The sequence below is a fragment of the Budorcas taxicolor genome, chromosome 9, assembly GCF_023091745.1.
Source record: "Budorcas taxicolor isolate Tak-1 chromosome 9, Takin1.1, whole genome shotgun sequence".
NCBI classification, from domain to species: Eukaryota; Metazoa; Chordata; class Mammalia; order Artiodactyla; family Bovidae; genus Budorcas; species Budorcas taxicolor.
The window spans coordinates 82,602,966-82,622,595 of NC_068918.1; the positions used below are offsets into that span (position 1 = coordinate 82,602,966).

The window sequence follows — 19,630 nt, forward strand, 5'->3', positions numbered from 1 at the left end:
AAAACTCACGTCCTAAGTGTTCACACGCAGAATTTCGAAAGCATTGCCTGCTAGCATCCAATCCATCTGATAGAAATTTTATATACGTCTCTTTCAAACTCCTTAGTAGTTGTCCTACTTTTTACTCTCTGGAAGCTTTTAGGATCTTTATAGTTACTTATTTTCCAGCGTTCTGAAATTGCGTGTGAATGTGTCTAGAAGTGAGCCTTTTAAAAATTCATCCTACTCAGTAATGAGCCCTTTTAATCTGATGACTTGAATGCCTTTCCAATCCTAGAAGGTTTCTTCTATTATTTCTTTGACACATTTATCCATTTTCTCTTCCTGCCACTTTAATTAGTTGCATATGTTGGCTCTCCTAGATTGTCTTTCTGTCCTCTCTTTTTAATTCTTCATTCATTTGGCTGCATTAGGTCTTAACTGCACACACGGGATCTTTCCTTGCAGCACAGTGGCTCTCCAGCTGTGGCGCTCGGGTTCCAAAGCACATGGGCTTTAGTAGTTGCGGCTCGTGGGCTCAGTTGCTCCACAGCATGTAGGACCGTAGTTGCCTGACCAGGGAGCAGACCTGCGTCCCTTGCAAAGTGGATTCTTAACCACTGGATCACCAGGGAAGTCCCTCTCTTCTTTTTCTTGTTTCATAATTTTGGACTCTCTCTCATTTTTTAAAACTTCTGTTTCTATGGCCTTTCTACTCAAAGTGTGTTCATGGCCCAGCAGCATCGGCTTCACCTGGGAGCTTGTTAGAAATGTAGAGCTTCGGGTCTCACCTCAAAACTACCGAATTAGACTCTGCTAATAAGATCCCCCGGTGATTCTTATGCACGTTAGTCCTTGAGAGGTACATGGGATAATTTTCAACTTTTATCTTCTAGTTCTGTTGAAATATTTTTATTGTCACATTCCTATTATTAGTTAATAGTAGCCCTTTCCCATAGTGTTTCTTTTTCAAAGCCTTCAGTTTTGTTTTATCTATATAATATTTTCTGAGACTAATTATTTTATTTCAAGCCCTTTTTTGTTTCTTGAATTATCTATTTCCTCTGGGATTAGTTTTTTCTTGTGTACCTTGATCTAGCTCATTCATGTTTTTCCCCCCTGATAAATCTGTTGATCTTTGTTAGTTCCTTTATTGTTGTTGTCGTTTACAATGTCAGTAAGTCGTATCCGACTCTTTGCGACCTCATGGACGGTAGCCCACCAGGCTCCTCTGTCCATGGGATCTTCCTGGCAAGAATACTGGAGCAGGTCGCCACTTATCCTCCAGAGTATCTTCCTGACCCAGGGATCAAACCTGCATCTCCTGCATTGGCAGGTAGATTCTTGACCACTGAGCCACCAGGGAAGCCCTAGTTCCCTTATATTTAAGGATAAAAGAGGTGATGGATTATTTCATCTCACGGTGTGAGTTTCTCCTTCTACTGCCTCCTGTTAAGCCTCTTTCCCTAAAAGGGAAGCTGTTATGTGTTGGGGAGACATTTAGTGTGGATGCTGTACTTTTTCTTTAGGGAGTCCAACCCAGTACTCATAGTGGAAAACATAGCCTTCAAACAGTTTAATTTCCTTAGGTATCAGGAATTTTTTTTTTTTTTTTTTGGTGATGCAGCCTCCCCACTCTGCTTTCCTATTCTCTGATTCACAGATTCTGACTGGTCTCCTAACTACACAGCTACCCCACCTGAGGGGCTTCCCTGGTGGCTCAGCGGTAAAGAATCCCCCTTACGATGCAGGAGCTGCAGTTTCGATTCCTGGGTTGGGAAGATCCCCTGGAGGAGGGCATGGCAACCCACTCCAGTATTCTTGCCTGGAGAATCCCACAGAGGAGCCTGGGGCTACAGTCCACAGGGTCACAGAGAGTCGGAATCGACTGAAACAACTCAGCTCACACCCCAAAACTGAACTGCAGTTTGAGCTTCAGCTCCCCCATTACATTAAGACGCTTCCGTCTCCTTTGGCCTTCCAGATTTGTTTGAAATTTCTTATCTGCTGATAAATCCCCTCACCATTTCCCCTCTTACAGTGTTTACATGACTTTTTACAATTTCATAGCGAAATATCAGTGGAGTCTCTGAAGGAACACGAGGCGATTGCTTGTGCTCAGTCCATTATCTTGAGGCAGAGGTCTTCAGAGCACTTTGTGGTACTGTGCAGTATTGCAGTCATAAAAGGGAGGGCTTTAGCTGTAGGCTTAAAGCCATGGTACCCACCATGGAGTTGTACTTAAAGATGATTTCTGAAAGGAGTACTACAGCATTTAGAAGGAATGTCAAGCATCCCACGATGCTTTTGTAGACAAGATGATGTGACGTGGGTGGATCTGTATTCAGTGAAGTAATCAGAAAAGGCTGAAACAAGGGCTGAGAGAGGGCTTTAAAGCTAAAGAGCAGACTGCTTAGTAATCAGACTTTTTTATATCATTATTGACATAATGACATTGAGAATGCACTGATTACATACTTAGATAAGGTAAATGTAGAAGGCTAATAGATTTGACAGAATGACAGTCAAAAAGGTAGTAGGTTGAAATGATGGGCTTAATCCAGGAGAAAAAAGTTTAATATAGACAAATGTAATGGCTGGAACTTGGCCCAGGAAACCAACCGCACAAGAGTACAGTTTAAGAGCAACAAATGCAATGTGATACAGAGGCTATAAATAGCAAATGGGATTTTAAGTCCGAATGGAAGTATAATAGAGGCCTTCATAGGTCTGGTCTTCTCTGAGGCAGGCCATCCTTAATTGTAGTACTGTGTTGAGAGCCACTGTCGAGGAGGAAAACCACCCTCTGGAGCTGATCTGAGGACAAGGGTTTGGCTGGCGAGATGATCATATGAAGGAGTAAAAGAAGTGAGGAAAAGTATAGCTGTTTATGTCGAGTAAAAAGTATGGCTTTTTTTTTTTTTCTAAAAAATCATTCTTTGAAGGATTATATTGTGGGAGAGGAATAAAATCTATGTAGTGTGACTTTGGGTACAAGCCTGAGACAAATGGGTGAAAGTTTTTATGGCAGGATATTTGGACTCAGTTTGAGATAGAATTTATAGCAAACAGAGCTGAAATCAACTGGACAATGAATCGGACTTCGCTATCACTGGCACTGTATGATCCTTGTCAAAAATCCACGTAGAGGCCAAGCATTGGTGTATGCTTATTCTTTTCAACTCTGAGATTTTACGAAGAATGAAAGGAAATACAGGAGGAGGAGGAGGAGGAAAGGAAATACAGGTTTGATGCTTTATTGAGTTAGAAATGAAAAAAAGTCAGCTTAACTATATCTGGACAATGAATCAGTACTTTACAAATTACGGCCTTGTTTTCAGAGAGGCCTAGGATTTCTCAGATCCCTTGGAAGGGAAGAAGGAATATAAAATGGTGATTAATCAGATTTGCTATTCTGGTATACCAAAAATGAAAAAGGCTTGGGCTTCCAATGGAGCAGTTATCTTAACTGTTCTCCAAAATTTCCCCACTTTATGTGAATTTAAATTTTTTTTATTATTTCATTTTTCTTTGTCTGTGTCCCACAGCATGTGGGACCCTAGTTCCCCAAGCAGAGATCAAAGCCATGCCCCTCACATTGGAAGCATGGAGTCTTAACCACTGGCCTGCTAGGGAAATCCCCACCTTCTGTCAATTTTAATTACTCGCTCCAGGCATGTATTTAACATCATAAATTACCAAGAATTATATGAGTATTAGAAAGGTCAAGTTCCTTTTATGATTGATGTTGAAGTTTAATAAGAGAATCTTTAACCATTGTTATATTCTTGGTTATATGATAACTTCTAGGGATAGAAAAATGTTCAGGTTTGTAAGAGTATTAATAACTAAGTTCTTTAATTCATTCAAATAATTAATGACCTCTTCACAGATTTATAGTGTGAAGGATAATCTCTAAAAAGCTAGTTTTACAGTACATTTTACAAAATAATTCTAATGGGCTAGTTTAAAAGATTCAAGAAAGGTCACGGTCCCTCGTCTCCTTCTGTCCTTACTTCTCTCCTTATCTGGCGGGAATTGCACGGTCACTGTTACCATATTCGCAAACACTTCATCCTCTGTTTTCTTGTCCTTCTGTTGCCTTGTGATTCCTTCTTGGTTAAATCACAACCCTGAATAAGTCCACTTCTTGCCTCCTCTGAGCCTCTACCCACATGGTTGAATGTGGCTGAGAACTGAGCACAATTCTTACTGTGAATTCACAGTCACTAGTTTAGTCAAGGCTATGGTTTTTTCAGTGTATGGATGTGAGAGTTGGACTGTGAAGAAGGCTGAGCACAGAAGAACTGATGCTTTTGAACTGTGGTGTTGGAGAAGACTCTTGAGAGTCCCGTGGACTGCAAGGAGATCCAACCAGTCCATTCTGAAGGAGATCAGCCCTGGGATTTCTTTGGAAGGAATGATGCTAAAGCTGAAACTCCAGTACTTTGGCCACCTCATGCGAAGAGCTAACTCATTGGAAAAGACTTTGATGCTGGGAGAGATTGGGGGCAGGAGGAGAAGGGGACCACCGAGGATGAGATGGCTGGATGGCATCACTGACTCGATGGACATGAATCTGAGTGAACTCCGGGAGTTGGTGATGGACAGGGAGGCCTGGCGTGCTGCGATTCATGGGGTCGCAAAGAGCCGGACACGACTGAGCAACTGACCTGAACTGAGTCTTGAATAGGCCCTTTATGCCACCTGCTAGAAATACCAAGGTCCCCTTCTCCTCTTTGTATTCATTCATTTTTGGCTGTGCTGGGTCTCTGTTGCTACATGTGGACTTGTCTCTAGTTGCAGAGACCAGGGGCTCCTCTTGAGTTGCGGTGCAAGGGCTGCTGTTTGTGGGTGGCTTCTCTTGTTGCGGAGCCCAGACTCTAGAGCTAAGGGCTTCAGTTGTGGTGCACAGTATAAGTTGCTCCTCAGCATGTGGGATCTTCCTGGACCAGGGATCGAACCTGTGTCCCCTGCATTGCAAGGTAGATTCTTAACCACTGGACCACCAGCGACGTCCTTCCCTTCTCCTCTTAACACTGCCTTCCAGATCCTCATTCTGCACAGCTTTCTATTTCACTAAGAAAACAGGAGACTGTCTACTCCAGCCTACCGCTCCATCTACCCATCAAACCTCATCTCGGCAGGACACTCTGCCTGGTCTCCTGTGACTATGGGTAAGCTGTTTGTGCTCCTAGCTGAGACCAATCCCTGAGGGCCTTTGAACTTGCCACTCCCTCTATCTGAAACATGAACTCCTGTCCTCACTTTATTGGAGTCTATACTAAAATATCATCAGGAGGCTTGCCTGGTGGCCCAGTGGCTAAGACTTCACGTTCCCAATGTAGGCGGCCTGGTTCTGACCCCTGGTCAGGGAACTAGATCCCACATGCTGCAATTAAGAGTTCACATACCGCAACTAAAGATCCCGCATGCGGCAATGAAGAGTGAAGGTCCCATGTCCCATGTAACTAAGACCCTGCATGGCCAAATTAATTAATTAATTAGAAAAATATCAAGAAGTCTCTCCTATTTAGAATAGCAGCCTCCATCCCCACCTTCTGGTTTCCTTCTCTGACTTATTTAGCGCTTATCATCAAAAAATATATGTCTATCTTATTTTGATTATTATCTATCTCTACACAGAAGACTAAATTTCAAAAGGATGTCAGTTCATTTTGAACTTATTTATAAATTTAATCAGATCCCAATAAAAACATCTATGGATATGTATGAGAGTAGGTAAATGACTTCCAGTTTCATATATAAAAAGAATCAAGAAATAAGACAGTAAATCTTTTCAACAGAAGAGCAATAAGGTGGAACCAACATACCATATAATGATATATAAAAGCCTAAAATATTAGAATAGTATTATGCTGTTCAGTAGCCAAGTCGTGTCCAACTCTTTGCTATCCCATGGACTGTAGCCCGCCAGGCTCTTCTGTCCATGGGATTCCCTGGGCAAGAATACTGAAGTGGGTTGCCAGTGCCTTCTCCAGGGGATCTTCCCAACCCAGGGATCAAACCCAGGTCTCCAGCATTGCAGGCAGATTCTTTACCATCTGAGCTACCAGAGAAGTCCATAGGCACACATACATATGTAATAAATCTGTAGGGGGGAAATAGCAAGGACACAGTCAATACTCATTAACTGAGTGGTTACTCGATGGATGTAGGGTGAGTGTTTGGGATGGAGGTTTCAGGATTTGGAATGGGCATAAACAGAAAGTGCATACCAGAATAAATAGCAGGCCTGAGATGCTATCCTTAGAAAGACCTGCCTGCAAGTTTGACCTTGGCTGGTGTCTGGGATGTTAGATTTCATCTTGAGGGGAGGGGTTCCCACCATTGCCTGATAAGAGTGGCTCACTGTGCCTAGACAATATGGTTTTTCCCAGACACTTGCTTTCCATCCAGAAGTCTTGAATTTTGGTTTTCAATATATGCCAGGCAGAGGGAGCCTGCATGTCCAGTTCCCAGGGAACACTCTTGGCGCCGAGTCTCTAATGAGCTTCCCTGGCAGGCAATATTTCATGTGTGTTGCCACAACTCATTGTTGGAAGAGTTAATCACATCTGTAAGACTCCCCTGGGAGTGGACTCTTAGAAGCTTGCAACTGGCTTCCTTGTGCCTTTTCCCTTTGCTGATTTTGTTTTGTATCCTTCTCAGTCACTCAGTCATGTCCAATCCTTTGTGACCCCATGGACTGCAGCCTACCAAGCTCCTCTGTCCATGGGAATTCCCAGGCAAGAATACTGGAGCGGATTGCCATTTCCTCCTCCAGAGGATCTTCCTGACCCAGAGATCAAACCCACGTCTGTTGCATCTCCTGCAATTGCACGTGGGTTCTTTACTCTCACTTTACCACTAGCGTTACCTGGGAAGCCCCTTACACTGTAATAAGTCATACTGTGAAAATGACCACATTCTGAGTGTGAGTTCTCCTAGCTAATACCAAAGCTAGGGTTGATTTTAGAAATCTCTTTCAGTGAGGGTTACACAGGTGTTCTTTCAAAAAACTCTTTAATATATTATAAATATTGTAATGTGAAAGGGTTAGTCGATTAGTCGTGTCTTGACTCTTTGCAACTGCGTGGACTGTAGCCCACCAGGCTCCTCTGTCCATGGAATTCTCCAGGCAAGAATACTGGAGTGGGTAGCGATTCCCTTCTCCAGGAGATCTTCCCAACCCAGGGATCGCACCCTGGTCCCCTGGGTGTCAGGCAGATTCTTTACCATCTGAGCCCCCAGAGAAGCCATAAGTAATGTATGTATTTGCTGATTAATCAAAAGAAAACTAAAAGAAGACATATAGGAGTTATCCAAATGAGGTATAAATGTAATTGTGCAGAAAGCATTTCAGTAAAATGAAATAGCATGGCATTATCTAGAATCAAACCATAGAATATCTCATTCAAGGAGCTGAAATTATAGACAGAGTAATCAGAGGAAATGGTAAAACTGGAGAAGTAACCAGAAGTAGCTGTCGCTGTGACTTCCGTGAAATGATCCTCCCTCCATGTACTGTTCCATCTCCTCCTAATTTTTATCTATTTTTAATATAGAGGCACATTTCCTCTCATATGGATCCCCCTTTTTTCCACTGCTATTTCGTGGAAAGACGATAAAGTACCTTGATACCTTTGTTGAAAATGAATGAACTGGACTTTCCTGGTAGCACAGTGAATACGAATCTGCCTGCCAATGCAGGAGACACAGGTTCAATCCCTGATCCGGGGAGATCCCACATGCTGCAGAGCAACTGAGGCCCAGCACCATAACTACTAGCCCGAGCTCTAGAACCCACGAGCCTCAACTACTGAAGCCCATGTGCCCTGGAGCGTGTGCCCCGCAACAAGAGAAGCCACCTCAATGAGAAGCCCTGGTCACCGCAACTAGAAAAAGCCCATGCAGCGATGAAGACCTGGAACAGCCAAAAATAAATAAATAAATAATTCCAAAAAAAAGAATAAACTGTATATGTGTGGGAATATGTATATATGACATCTATTTCCAAATTTTCTAATCCCTTCTAGTGAAATATTGATATATAGATTCATACCACACTACCACATTGCCTTGAAGCTGTAGCTTTATAATAATAATAATTATTATTATTTATTTATTTATTTTGGCCACACCAGATGACTTGTGGGATCTTAGTTCCCCAAGCAGGGATTGAACCTGGCCACAGCAGTGAAAGTTCCAGGCCTAACCACTCTCAGGGAAATACCCTTCCTCTTTTTTTTTTAGATCACGTAGTAGCAATCATTCCAATTTTCCTTAAAATTGTTGTAGTATTCTAAATCCTTTTCATCTCCATATAATATTTGGAATCAGCCTGTCTATTTCTAGGGAAAAAAGACCCTGCTTATTTTAGAGAAGTGCATTGAACATTTAAAACATTTTGAAAACTGATATCTTAACAATACTGCCTTCACTCCTTGAATGTGGTTATCACTCTTGGATTATAATTCAATAGTATTTTATTTTGTGTAAACTGTTCCTGCTTTGGTATTGGGAACTCTCTCAGTTGGTTCCTGTTTCTTTGATACCATCATCGTGTGTGCGTGTGGGTGTGTATTTGTGTGTCTGTAGTTCTTCCCAGCTTTTCAATAAGGTTTCTCTGCTCTGGTTGATGAGAATTCAGTATCTCCTAGTTCTGCGAATTATTCAGCTTTGAGCTCCCAAGTGCTTTGCTTTGCCTGACCTTGCAGTGTTTTCTCTAGACACGTGTTGCTTTGCATTCAGCCAAAACTCACGGTGACATTTATGATGAATTTCTGGAGCCCTTTCTGCACATAGCTCTCTCTTCTTGAGTATCCCGCCCTCCAAACTCCAGCCGCCTTTTGAAAATCTGAACTCCGTCTCCTCAACCCAGTAAGACTCTCATGCTGTTGGGGCTCCTCATCCCCGCAGTGTGGTTCAGAAAGAGCCACCAGGAAGAAACTAGAGGTATCGTTGGGATAACTATTTTAAAAAGATTTTTTAAATGTATTTATTTATTTGGCTGTGCCAGGTCTTAGATGCGGCAGTTGGGATTTTATCTCTGTTGCAGCATGCAGGGCCTAGTTCCCTGACCAAGGATTGAACCCAGGACCCCTGCCTTGGGAGCAGTGTCTTACTCACTGGACCATCAGGGAAGTCCAGGATAACATTTTTATTATCCTTCTCTATTGCCCAATGTCTGAAAACAAGTGTTGCTTATATTTTGTACATCCTTTAGTTGTTACTATAAAAAGCCAAGTGTGGTCCCAGTCAGTATTCCATTACAGCAGGAAGCACAACCCTCTACTGTTTGGGTTGCTATTTCACATGGTATATATTTCTATAACTTATTACAGTTGCTAATATAATCCACATATGCACATATAGAAATGCAATTGACTTAAACTATTATTAATTCTATAACTTATCTGGAGATGTTTTTAAAGTTTTCCATTCAGACAGTTATGTTAAAAAAATACTTTTTGTTTTTCTTTTCAGTTCTTAGAATTCTTATGTCTTTATCTTGCTGTGTTGGTTTGGGCTTCTGGGATAATATAGGACAACTGGTAATAACGGGCATCCATTCCTATTCCTGGTTTTAAAAGGAATGATTAATATTAGCTTTAGCTACTGTTTTTAGATCCTGATTAAAATACAAGTTAAGGGTCCCAGCCGAAGCGTCGTGCTGTGAGCCGCATGCCCCTGGCTCTGGGCAAGGAGGAACAGGAGGATAGAGTGGAGGAAGAGGACGAAGATGACAGTGACGAAGAAGAGGATGAAGAGGATGAGGTGGTCAATGAGGAAGTGAATATTGAATTTGAAGCTTATTCTATCTCAGATAACGATTACGATGGAATTAAGAAGTTACTACAGCAGCTTTTTCTAAAAGCCCCTGTGGACACTGCAGAACTCACAGATCTCTTGATTCAACAGAACCACATCGGGAGTGTGATCAAGCAAACGGATGTTTCAGAAGACAGCGATGATGATGTGGATGAAGATGAGACTTTTGGTTTCAAAAGTCTTTTAAATTTAACTGAAAGAAAGGGTACCCCTTGCGCTGAGCAAATTAAGGAGTTGATTCTGCGCCTCTGTGAGGATTGTGAGAAGTGCATGGTTGAGGAGCTGGACAGGCTTCTCAATGACACCGCCAGGCCGTGGGCTTTCTGCTGAGTGGGAGATCCATTAGCGTTCCTCCACAGATCGCACTGCCCGTGCACCAGCAGCTTCAGAAAGAACAAGCAGAGGCACGCAGAGCTAACAAGCCGTGTGGGAAGTGTCGCTTCTGCCTTCTGATTAGCAGGACGTTTGTGGAAGCAGGAAAAAGCAATTCCAGAAAGAAACGGAGCAACCAAAAGAGAGAGGAGTTAATGTTTGCAAATGCGGAAGAATTTTTCTATGAGAAGGCAATCCTGAAGTTCAGCTACTCAGCGCAGGAGGAGAGCGACACATGTCTGGGAGGCCGATGGTCCTTTGATGATGTACCAACGAAGCCCCTGCGAACTGTGATGTTAATTCCAGGCGACAAAATGAATGAAATCATGGAAAACTGAAAGAACGTCTGTCTCACCCATCTCCCATGGACCGTGGTGGGCTGGCTTCTGCACAGTTGCCAGGAGACTTGGTGGAGGCTTACTGAAAAACTCATGACTTTATTCAGATGGAGGCCCTCTACAAAAAGTAGGGTTCTGTCACCCGTGTCTGTGACACATTTACAAAATATCTTTGCTTTTTCAAAATTTTGGTCAAATTAAGAACGGTTAATTAAGAACTTTTCCAGTAAGAAGAAAAACCATGGGGTAGTAATTTAAAGAACTCAATAAAAACTTCTATTTTTAGTTTTTAAATTAAAAAAATAAAAATAAAATAAAATACAAGTTAAGGAAGTTGTCTTTTATAATTCCTTTGTGGTTTGTTTTGCAGTATGCTGAAAAAAGTGTTCCCTCCCCCCCAAGTTATATTTACTTCCTAATTGCTGGACCATGTGAATATAATCTGACACAGCAAGAGTGAAAATTAATTTATATGGCAAAAGATGTGATTAAGGATCTTGACTGGAATTTATCTTGAATTATCAGGGTTGGCCCTAAAAGCGATCACATGTATCCTTAAAAGAAAGAGGGAGAGGGCAATTTTACAGACAGACACAGGTCCATGTGAAGACACATGCTGAGGTCAGAATGATGTCACCATCAGTGAAAAAACACCATCAATGACAAAAGTTGTGAGGCAAGAACCAACCCTCCTCAAGAACCTGAGAGGAGCCTGACCCTACTGATGCTTAGGTCTTTTATTTACAGCCTTCAGAACTGTGAGAGAATTATTGCTTTAAGCCATGAAATTCAGGGTAATTTGTTATAGGAGCCATTGGAATCTAATACTGTTTTTATTTAATTGTGATATTGAATCACGGGCTTCCTAGGTGGCACTAGGGGTATAGAATCTGCCTGCCAGGAGATGTAAGAGATGTGGGTTGGGAAGATTCCCCTGGGGTAGGAAATGGCAACTCACTCCATTATTTTTGCCTGGAGAATCCCATGGACAGAGGAGCCTGGTGGGCTACAGTCCATAGGGTTGCAAAGAACTGGATATGACTGAAGCAACAGCACATTCAACTACCTCAAAGGTATTTTTTTTTTCAAATCCACTGAAACAAGCATATAGCTTTTCTCTTTTAATCTCTTAAAATGTGAATTACACTAATGAGATTCTCTGATGTTAAACCAACCCTCCATTCCTACAATAAACCCAACTGGTTCATGATATATCAATATATGTGCACACATGTATGTTTCATTTGTCTTTTCTGCTGATTCTCATTCATGGTCTATAATTTTCAAATGTTGCCCCTAGAGTCTCTAGCTAGAAGAAACATAGCCTTGTTCAGTTCAGTCGCTTAGTTGTGTCGGACTTTGCAACTCTATGGACTGTAGCACCCAGGTTTCCCTGTCCATCACCAACTCCTGAAGCTTGCTCAAACTCACGTCCATCGAGTTAATAACACTCGCTGTAGACCCATCGTTGACTCCTGACCTCTGGAACCGTAAGACAATAAATTTGTGTTGTTAGAGCCTCGACCAAGTTTGCAGTAACTTGTCACAGCAGCAACGGGAAACAATACACTCATTTGCCTTATGAATTCATTTGAAGGATTTCCTTGAGGCCTTAGAGGAAGGACCAGCCTTTCAGAGAGGACTTGTGTTTAATTCTCCTAGTTGTTTCGGGGCATTACTAGCCTGGGAATGCTTCGAACTACATTAAGGGCTTAAGGTAATGTGTTTTGAGCAGCAAGTCCATGTAAAGGCTAGGCTATATTATACTTTTCACTGTTTTTTCTCTCCTTTTTTTTGGCTGCACCATATGGCACTCAGGATCTTAGTTCCGCAACCAGGGATGGAACCCATGCCCACTGTATGGAAAGCGTGGAGTCTCAACCACTGGACCACCAGGGAAGTCTCTCCCCTCTCTTTTCACTGTTAGACAAGGAAAAATTTCTCAGAGTCCCTGGGTGGAGAGAGAGATGTGAGTTTACTTCTGATTCACCCTAACCTGAGTTATCCCAGGTGGCTCAGATGGTAAAGCATCTGTCTGCAATGCGGGAGACCCAGGTTCAATCCCTGGGTTGGGATGATCCTGTGGAGAAGGAAATGGCTAACCCACTCCAGTACTCATGCCTGGAAAATTCCATGGATGGAGAAGACTGGTGGGCTACAGTCCATGGGGTCCACAAAGAGTCTGATCGACTGAGCAACTTCACTTTCACTTTCTTTTCACCCTAATTCTGAGTTGTCACTCTCTGTGGGTCCAGCTCAGTGTAGTGAGACCCTCCTAAGACTCCTCAACTTGGCTTTGATTTCTGTCCCTTCTACCCCAGAAGGCTGTCAAAATCCAAAGTTCAAGTTTGCCCAGAATAGAAAATGCACCCAAGGCAAAAGCAATTTCAAGGTTTTCTCTGGTTCTCACTTTCTTTAAGCCTTGTCCTGTTTTCAATGCTTTCAGAGTTTTTCTTACTTATCTTTCTTTTAACCAGCATTCACTGTGGTTTTTAGTAATGAGGCTGATCTGAATAACCTAGTCCAAAATATTCCTGGACACGTGTTAAAACTTTGTTTCTTCTGAGTCTGTCAATTCCAACATGTACACTTTTGGTTGGTCTGATTTTGCTGTCTTGTATTTCTGTTGGCTCCCACTCCTGATGTTTTGTTTTCCTGTTCATTTGTTTGTTCATTTAATTATAATCTCATTTTAAAAGACTTTATTAAATTTGTTACAATATTGCTTCTATTTTATATTTTGGTTTTATTTTTTTGGCGACAAGTTATGTGGGATCTTGGCTTCCCAACCAGGGATCAAAGCTGCAATCCCTGCATTGGAAGGCGAAATCTGGGCCACTGGACCATCAGAGAAGTCCCTGTACTATTATCCTCAGTAAACCTTTATTTGTCAAACTTCTTTGAAGGTTACATTGATGTCACTTTCCCCCAGAAAAAAAAGGATTGCCGTTGTGTTTTCAGTTGCCTGGAGGCAGGCCAACACAGTTCCAATTTAAAACAATTCCTTTGCTTGAGGTTTTTCACATTACCCAGGTATTATGAGTTAGACCACAAACATGCAAGAAGTTTGACTTGTGGTTATACATTCTCAGGGGAATTTTTTTCCTCTCTTCACTCAGTTCCTGTTGATACAGATACAGGAATGTCTGTGCTTTTCCCTCTTCCCTATAACTTTGTACAGTTATCAAAAGCAAAGCTTAGTGACACTAGAGACTGGCAGAGTCCTACCATTACAGTGCTCATTTGTTTTCTAACTACAATGGTGTGAAACTAGAAATTAATTACATAAAGAAAACTGGAAAATTCATAAGTATGTGGAGATTAAACAACATGCTACTGAACAACCAATGGGTCACTATGTTTTATGTCTGAAACATATAATATTGTACATCAACTATTTCACAATTTTTATATGTATATATACATGCAAAGAATACCTAAAAAATAAAAAGAAGGAAATCCTGCTATTTGCAACAACATGGATGAACTTGGGGGGACACTATGAAGTGAAATAACCTAGACATAGAAACAAATATTATGCAGTCTTACTTATCTGTGGAATTTTAAGTTAAACTCACAGTAACAGAGAGTAGAATGGTTATTACCAAAGGCTGAGGGTTGGGGGAGAGGGGAGATATTGATCAAAGGATACAAACTTTTAGTTACAAAAATGAATAGGTTTTGGAGATAGCATGATGACTGTAGTTAATAATAGTGTAATGTATACTTGAAATTTGCTGAGAGTAAATCTCAGGTGTTTCCATTTCCCCCAAAACGTGGTTACTGTGGGACGTGATGGATATGTTAATTTGCTTGATTGTGGTACGCATTTCACAATGTACATCTAAACCGCCTTGAAACTTTCAGCTCAGTTCAGTTCAGTTCAGTTGCTCAGTCGTGTCCGACTCCTTCCGACCCCATGAATCGCGGCACGCCAAGCCTCCCTGTCCATCACCATCTCCGGGAGTTCACTCAGACTCACGTCCATCGAGTCAGTGATGCCATCCAGCCATCTTATCCTCGGTCGTCCCCTTCTCCTCCTGCCCCCAATCCCTCCCAGCATCAGAGCCTTTTCCAATGAGTCAACTCTTCGCATGAGGTGGCCAAAGTACTGGAGCTTCAGCTTTAGCATCATTCCTTCCAAAGAAATCCCAGGGTTGATCTCCTTCAGAATGGACTGGTTGGATCTCCTTGCAGTCCAAGGGACTCTCAAGTCTTCTCCAACACCACAGTTCAAAAGCATCAATTCTTTGGTGCTAAGCCTTCTTCACAGTCCAACTCTCACATCCATACATGACCACAGGAAAAACCATAGCCTTGACTAGATGGACCTTAGTCGACAAAGTAATGTCTCTGCTTTTGAATATACTATCTAGGTTGGTCATAACTTTTCTTCCAAGGAGTAAGCATCTTCTAATTTCATGGCTGCAATCACCATCTGCAGTGATTTTGGAGCCCCCCAAAATAAAGTCTGACAATGTTTCCACTGTTTCCCCATCTATTTCCCATGAAGTGATGGGACTGGATGCCATGATCTTCGTTTTCTGAATGTTGAGCTTTAAGCCAACTTTTTTGCTCTCCTCTTTCACTTTCATCAAGAGGCTTTTTAGCTCCTCTTCACTTTCTGCCATAAGGGTGGTGTCATCTGCATTTAAATATATATAATTTTGTCAATCATGTCTCAAGCTGGGGTGCAGGAGAGACCTTATTTCCACATACAGCCACACTCTGAAGTACTGGGGGTTAGGTCTTCACATATGGATTTTGGGGAAACATAATGTAGTGTATACCACCACCCAAAATTGATTTTTAAAAACTGCCTTGAAGGGCTTCCCCTGTGGCTCTGCCTGCCAATGCAGGAGACATGGGTTCAATCTTTGATCCTTAAAGATCCTACATGCTTGCTGAACAACCAAGTCCATGTGCTACAACTACTGAGTCTGTGCTCGTCTGGGAACCTCAACTACTGAACATCCATGCTGCAGCTACTGACGCCTGCTCACCTGGAGCCCATGCTCTGCAGCAAGAGAAGCTGCCACAGTGAGAAGCCCACAGACTGCAACCAGAGGAGCCCCACCACTTGCGGCTGCAGAAAAGCCCGAGCGGCAGTGAGGACTCAGCACAGCCAAGAGAAACTGAAAACATTTTAAGTGTCTTGAAACTTGGATTTAGATTAAAATCTATACAAATTAATATATAAGGAATAAAGTCAAATCTTCAGAAAGCCATGGTTTTGCTTATTACAGGCTTTGAATTTAGCCAAAAGATATTAGCATAAAAACAAGAGGTTTATCAGAGAGATGTTTGCAGTGTTTATTCAATACGGTGTAGGAAAAAGGAAAACTGACGCTGGGGTATAAATCAGGGGGAAGGATATAAAAGTTCCAGTCACTAAAATTTTCTTTTTTACAACTTAATAATTCAAAGCAACTGTCAGATTATTAGTTTTCTAGGTACCTTGGTGTAGAAGACTTTGCCCTGAATAGCTGACATGAGAATTCTAGTCACTTGAATGAGATAAATGATACAGCAAATTTATACACTTGCATTCTGGGGGGCATATGTCAGTGTCTTGTGTTTGGTTGTTGTTGGTTTGTCCATGAGGCTCTGATCTAATCTGGATGAATTAAATTGGGTTACTAATCCATCAACATATGAGAAATACAATGGTCACAAGATATTGTCACCATGTGAAGCATTATTTGGACAGCCACCTCGATGCCACTTGTCATAATGCCTTCAATTTATAACAGTCATTTGTACTAGGAAGTTAAACTGAGTCTAGGAATGTAAGGAAATGCCTTCTGGGTGATATAACCTCTTTCATTACACTCTGAGTCTTCTCTCATTCTATTGCAACAAAATAATTTGGTCTCCTTTTCACTGATCTGAAATGAATGAAAATTCCTATAGTCAGAAAATTCCTGTCATTTCACAATAGCTGCATAAATTAAGGCACGCAAAACAGCTTCTTCTCACCAGCAAGTTGAAGTAGTGTCCATTTGGAAAGTCTGGGGAAACACTGAAGGTTGTGTACGTGGCTTGGGCAAATATATTGGGTCAGGAGTGTGTGTAAGAAGTAAGAAAAGATTCATCGTGAACGAGGAAAAGACATGGATCTGTTGGTTTACTCATTGAGGAGCAAATGTTATGCTTAAATCAATATTCAAACGACAAGGCCTGAAAATCTAGAGGTTTTTTTTTTTAATCGTTGACCACTATTACTGACAATCTGTGATGCTTTACCTTTAGCTGTTTGAAGAACCACTTCTTTAACGGACAATAAAACACACCTGCCAAAATCAAAATTTCTAAAAGTGAAACTGGTAGAAGTAAAATAGTTACTGTGTACCTTTAACATGTTGTGATTCTTTCAGGAAATATACTTGGTTTCAGTATGGAGTCTGGTGAGTTATTTTGGGTCCATTTAAAATAATAAGATTGGGAATTCCCGGTGGTCCAGTGGTTAGGACTTCATGCTTTCGCTGTGTGGGTCTGGGTTCAATCCCTGGTTGGGAATTCGATTCCACAAAATGCATGGCACGGCCAAAAAGAATAAAATAAAAATAAAATGTATGTGTGTGTTAGTCTCTCAGTTATTTCTGGCTCTTTGTGACCCCATGGACTATAACCCACCAGGGTCCTCTGTCCATGGGATTTCTATTTCCTTCTCCAGAGGATCGTCCAAACCCAGGGATCGAACCCAGCTCTCCTGCATTGCAGACAGATTCTTTACTGTCTGAGCCACCAAGGAAGCCCAAAAGATACAAATTACTGAATTACTGAAACTGGGCAAAAATATTTTTTAAAAAACCTTTGCAAACTCAGCACCCTAATATAACTATTTTTGTATCATTTTCAATCTTTGCATACATATTCTTAAAACTAAAATATATTAGCGATTTGATTCACACTCCTTTGTATTTAATAACATATGTATTTAACATATGCATTTACCCTTTCCTATATTTCTAATCTTTTTCTAACCATTAAAATATTTTAAAAATTGTAATTAAATATCAATAACCTCAGATATGCAGATGACACCACCCTTAGAGCAGAAAGTGAAGAGGAACTAAAGAGCCTCTTGATGAAAGTGAAAGAGGAGAGTGAAAAAGCTGGCTTAAAGCTCAACATTCAGAAAACGAAGATCATGGCATCCGGTCCCATCACTTCCTGGGAAATAGATGGGGAAACAGTGTCAGACTTTATTTTGGGGGGCTCCAAAATCACTGCAGATGGTGGCTGCAGCCATGAAATTAAAAGACACTTACTCCTTGGAACCTAGGAGTCCTTGACCAACCTAGATAGCATATTCAAAAGCAGAGACATTACTTTGCCAACAAAGGTCCGTCTAGTCAAGGCTATGTGAGAGTTGGACTGTGAAGAAAGCTGAGCGCCATAGAATTGATGCTTTTGAACTGTGGTGTCGGAGAAGACTCTCGAGAGTCTCTTGGACTGCAAGGAGATCCAACCAGTCTATCCTAAAGGAGGTCAGTCTTGGGTGTTCATTGCAAGGACTGATGCTGAAGCTGAAACTCCAATACTGTGGCCACCTCATGCGAAGAGTTGACTCATTGGAAAAGACCCTGATGCTGGGAGGGATTGGGGACAGGAAGAGAAGGGGATGACAGAGGATGAGATGGTTGGATGGTATCACTGACTCAATGGACATGAGTTTGGGTGAACTCTAGGAGTTGGTGATGGACAGGGAGGCCTGGCGTGCTGCGATTCATGGGGTCGCAAAGAGTTGGACATGACTGAGCGACTGAACTGAGCTGAACACAGTATTTACCATTTTAACTATTTTCAAGTGTACGGTCCTGTAAAACTAAATATAAATACTTCATACTCTTGTGCAACCATCATCAGCATTCATTTACAGAACTTTATCATCTTCCCGAAATGAATTCTATGCCCATCAAATACTAACTCCCCATCTCTCCTCCCCCTGCAACCACCATTCTATTTTCTGCCTTCATGAATGTGACTATTCTAGGTACCCCATGTAAATGGAATCATACAATATTTACCTTTAAGTGAAATAAGCCAGAGGCAAATATTGTGTGATTGCAACTTATATGGGGTACCTAGAATAGTCTTCAAGTTTCATTCATGTTGTAGTATACATCAATATTCCTTCCATTTTAAGGCTTAGTGATATTATATTGTATGCATATACCCTAGTCTGCTTTGTTTGTATAAATGCATATACTTACATAAATGTATCTGTCAGTAATGGCTTTCCTGGTGGCTCAGTGGTAAAGAATCCACCTGCCAATGCAGGAGACTTGAGTTTGATCCCTGGGTTGGGAAGATCCCCTGGAGATGGAAATGCCAACACACTCCAGTATTCTTGCCTGACAAATCCCATGAAGAGAGGAGACTGGTGGGCTATAGTCATGGTGTTGCAAAAGAGTCAGACACGACTTAGCAACTAAACAATATCTGTCAATGGACACTTGGGCGCTGCCACCTTTTTCAGTTCTTTTTGGATGAATACCATTAGTGGAATAGCTGGAGCATAGGCCAATTCTATTAAAATTTTGAGGAACCATCCTATTGTTTCTCATAGTCTAATCATTTTATTGGCTGTATAATGTTCCATTTTGTTTCTATGCCCTAATACTAAACCACTCCAGAAGTGTTTCCTGAGGAATCTCAAGTTTTCATTTTCTCTGTTGGATGGAAATTAGTTCTGGCTTAGACAATGCTTCAGATTTTTTTGCCCCAGTTTAAAAATAACTCATATACATAATTACTGAAACAGAGCAGGACCCTATGGTTCTTGCCCCCACCCCTCTGCCCCCAGTGTCCTCTGCTTGTCTTTCGTCTGTGGAAACTTTAGTCAAAGAATATGTTTGATCAGAGAAATGAGAACATGCAAAACAAAACCAAAAAACAGAATAACTGTCAAAGACCAAATAATAATAACATAGTCATTTTTCAGTCGCTCAGTCATGTCCAACTCTTTGCGACTCCATGGACCACAGCACGCCAGGCCTCCCTGTCCATCACCAACTCCCAGAGTTTACTCAGACTCACGTCCCTTGAGTTGGTGATGCCATCCAACCATCTCATCCTCTGTCGTCCCCTTCTCCTCCCAC

General features: G+C 41.6%; 1 pseudogene; it reads left to right on the top strand.

Annotated features, from left to right (window-relative positions):
• The first annotated feature begins 5,152 nt into the window (after window positions 1-5,152).
• Window positions 5,153-10,523, top strand: LOC128053177 (BRCA2 and CDKN1A-interacting protein-like; annotated as a pseudogene).
• Window positions 10,524-19,630: the final 9,107 nt, after the last annotated feature.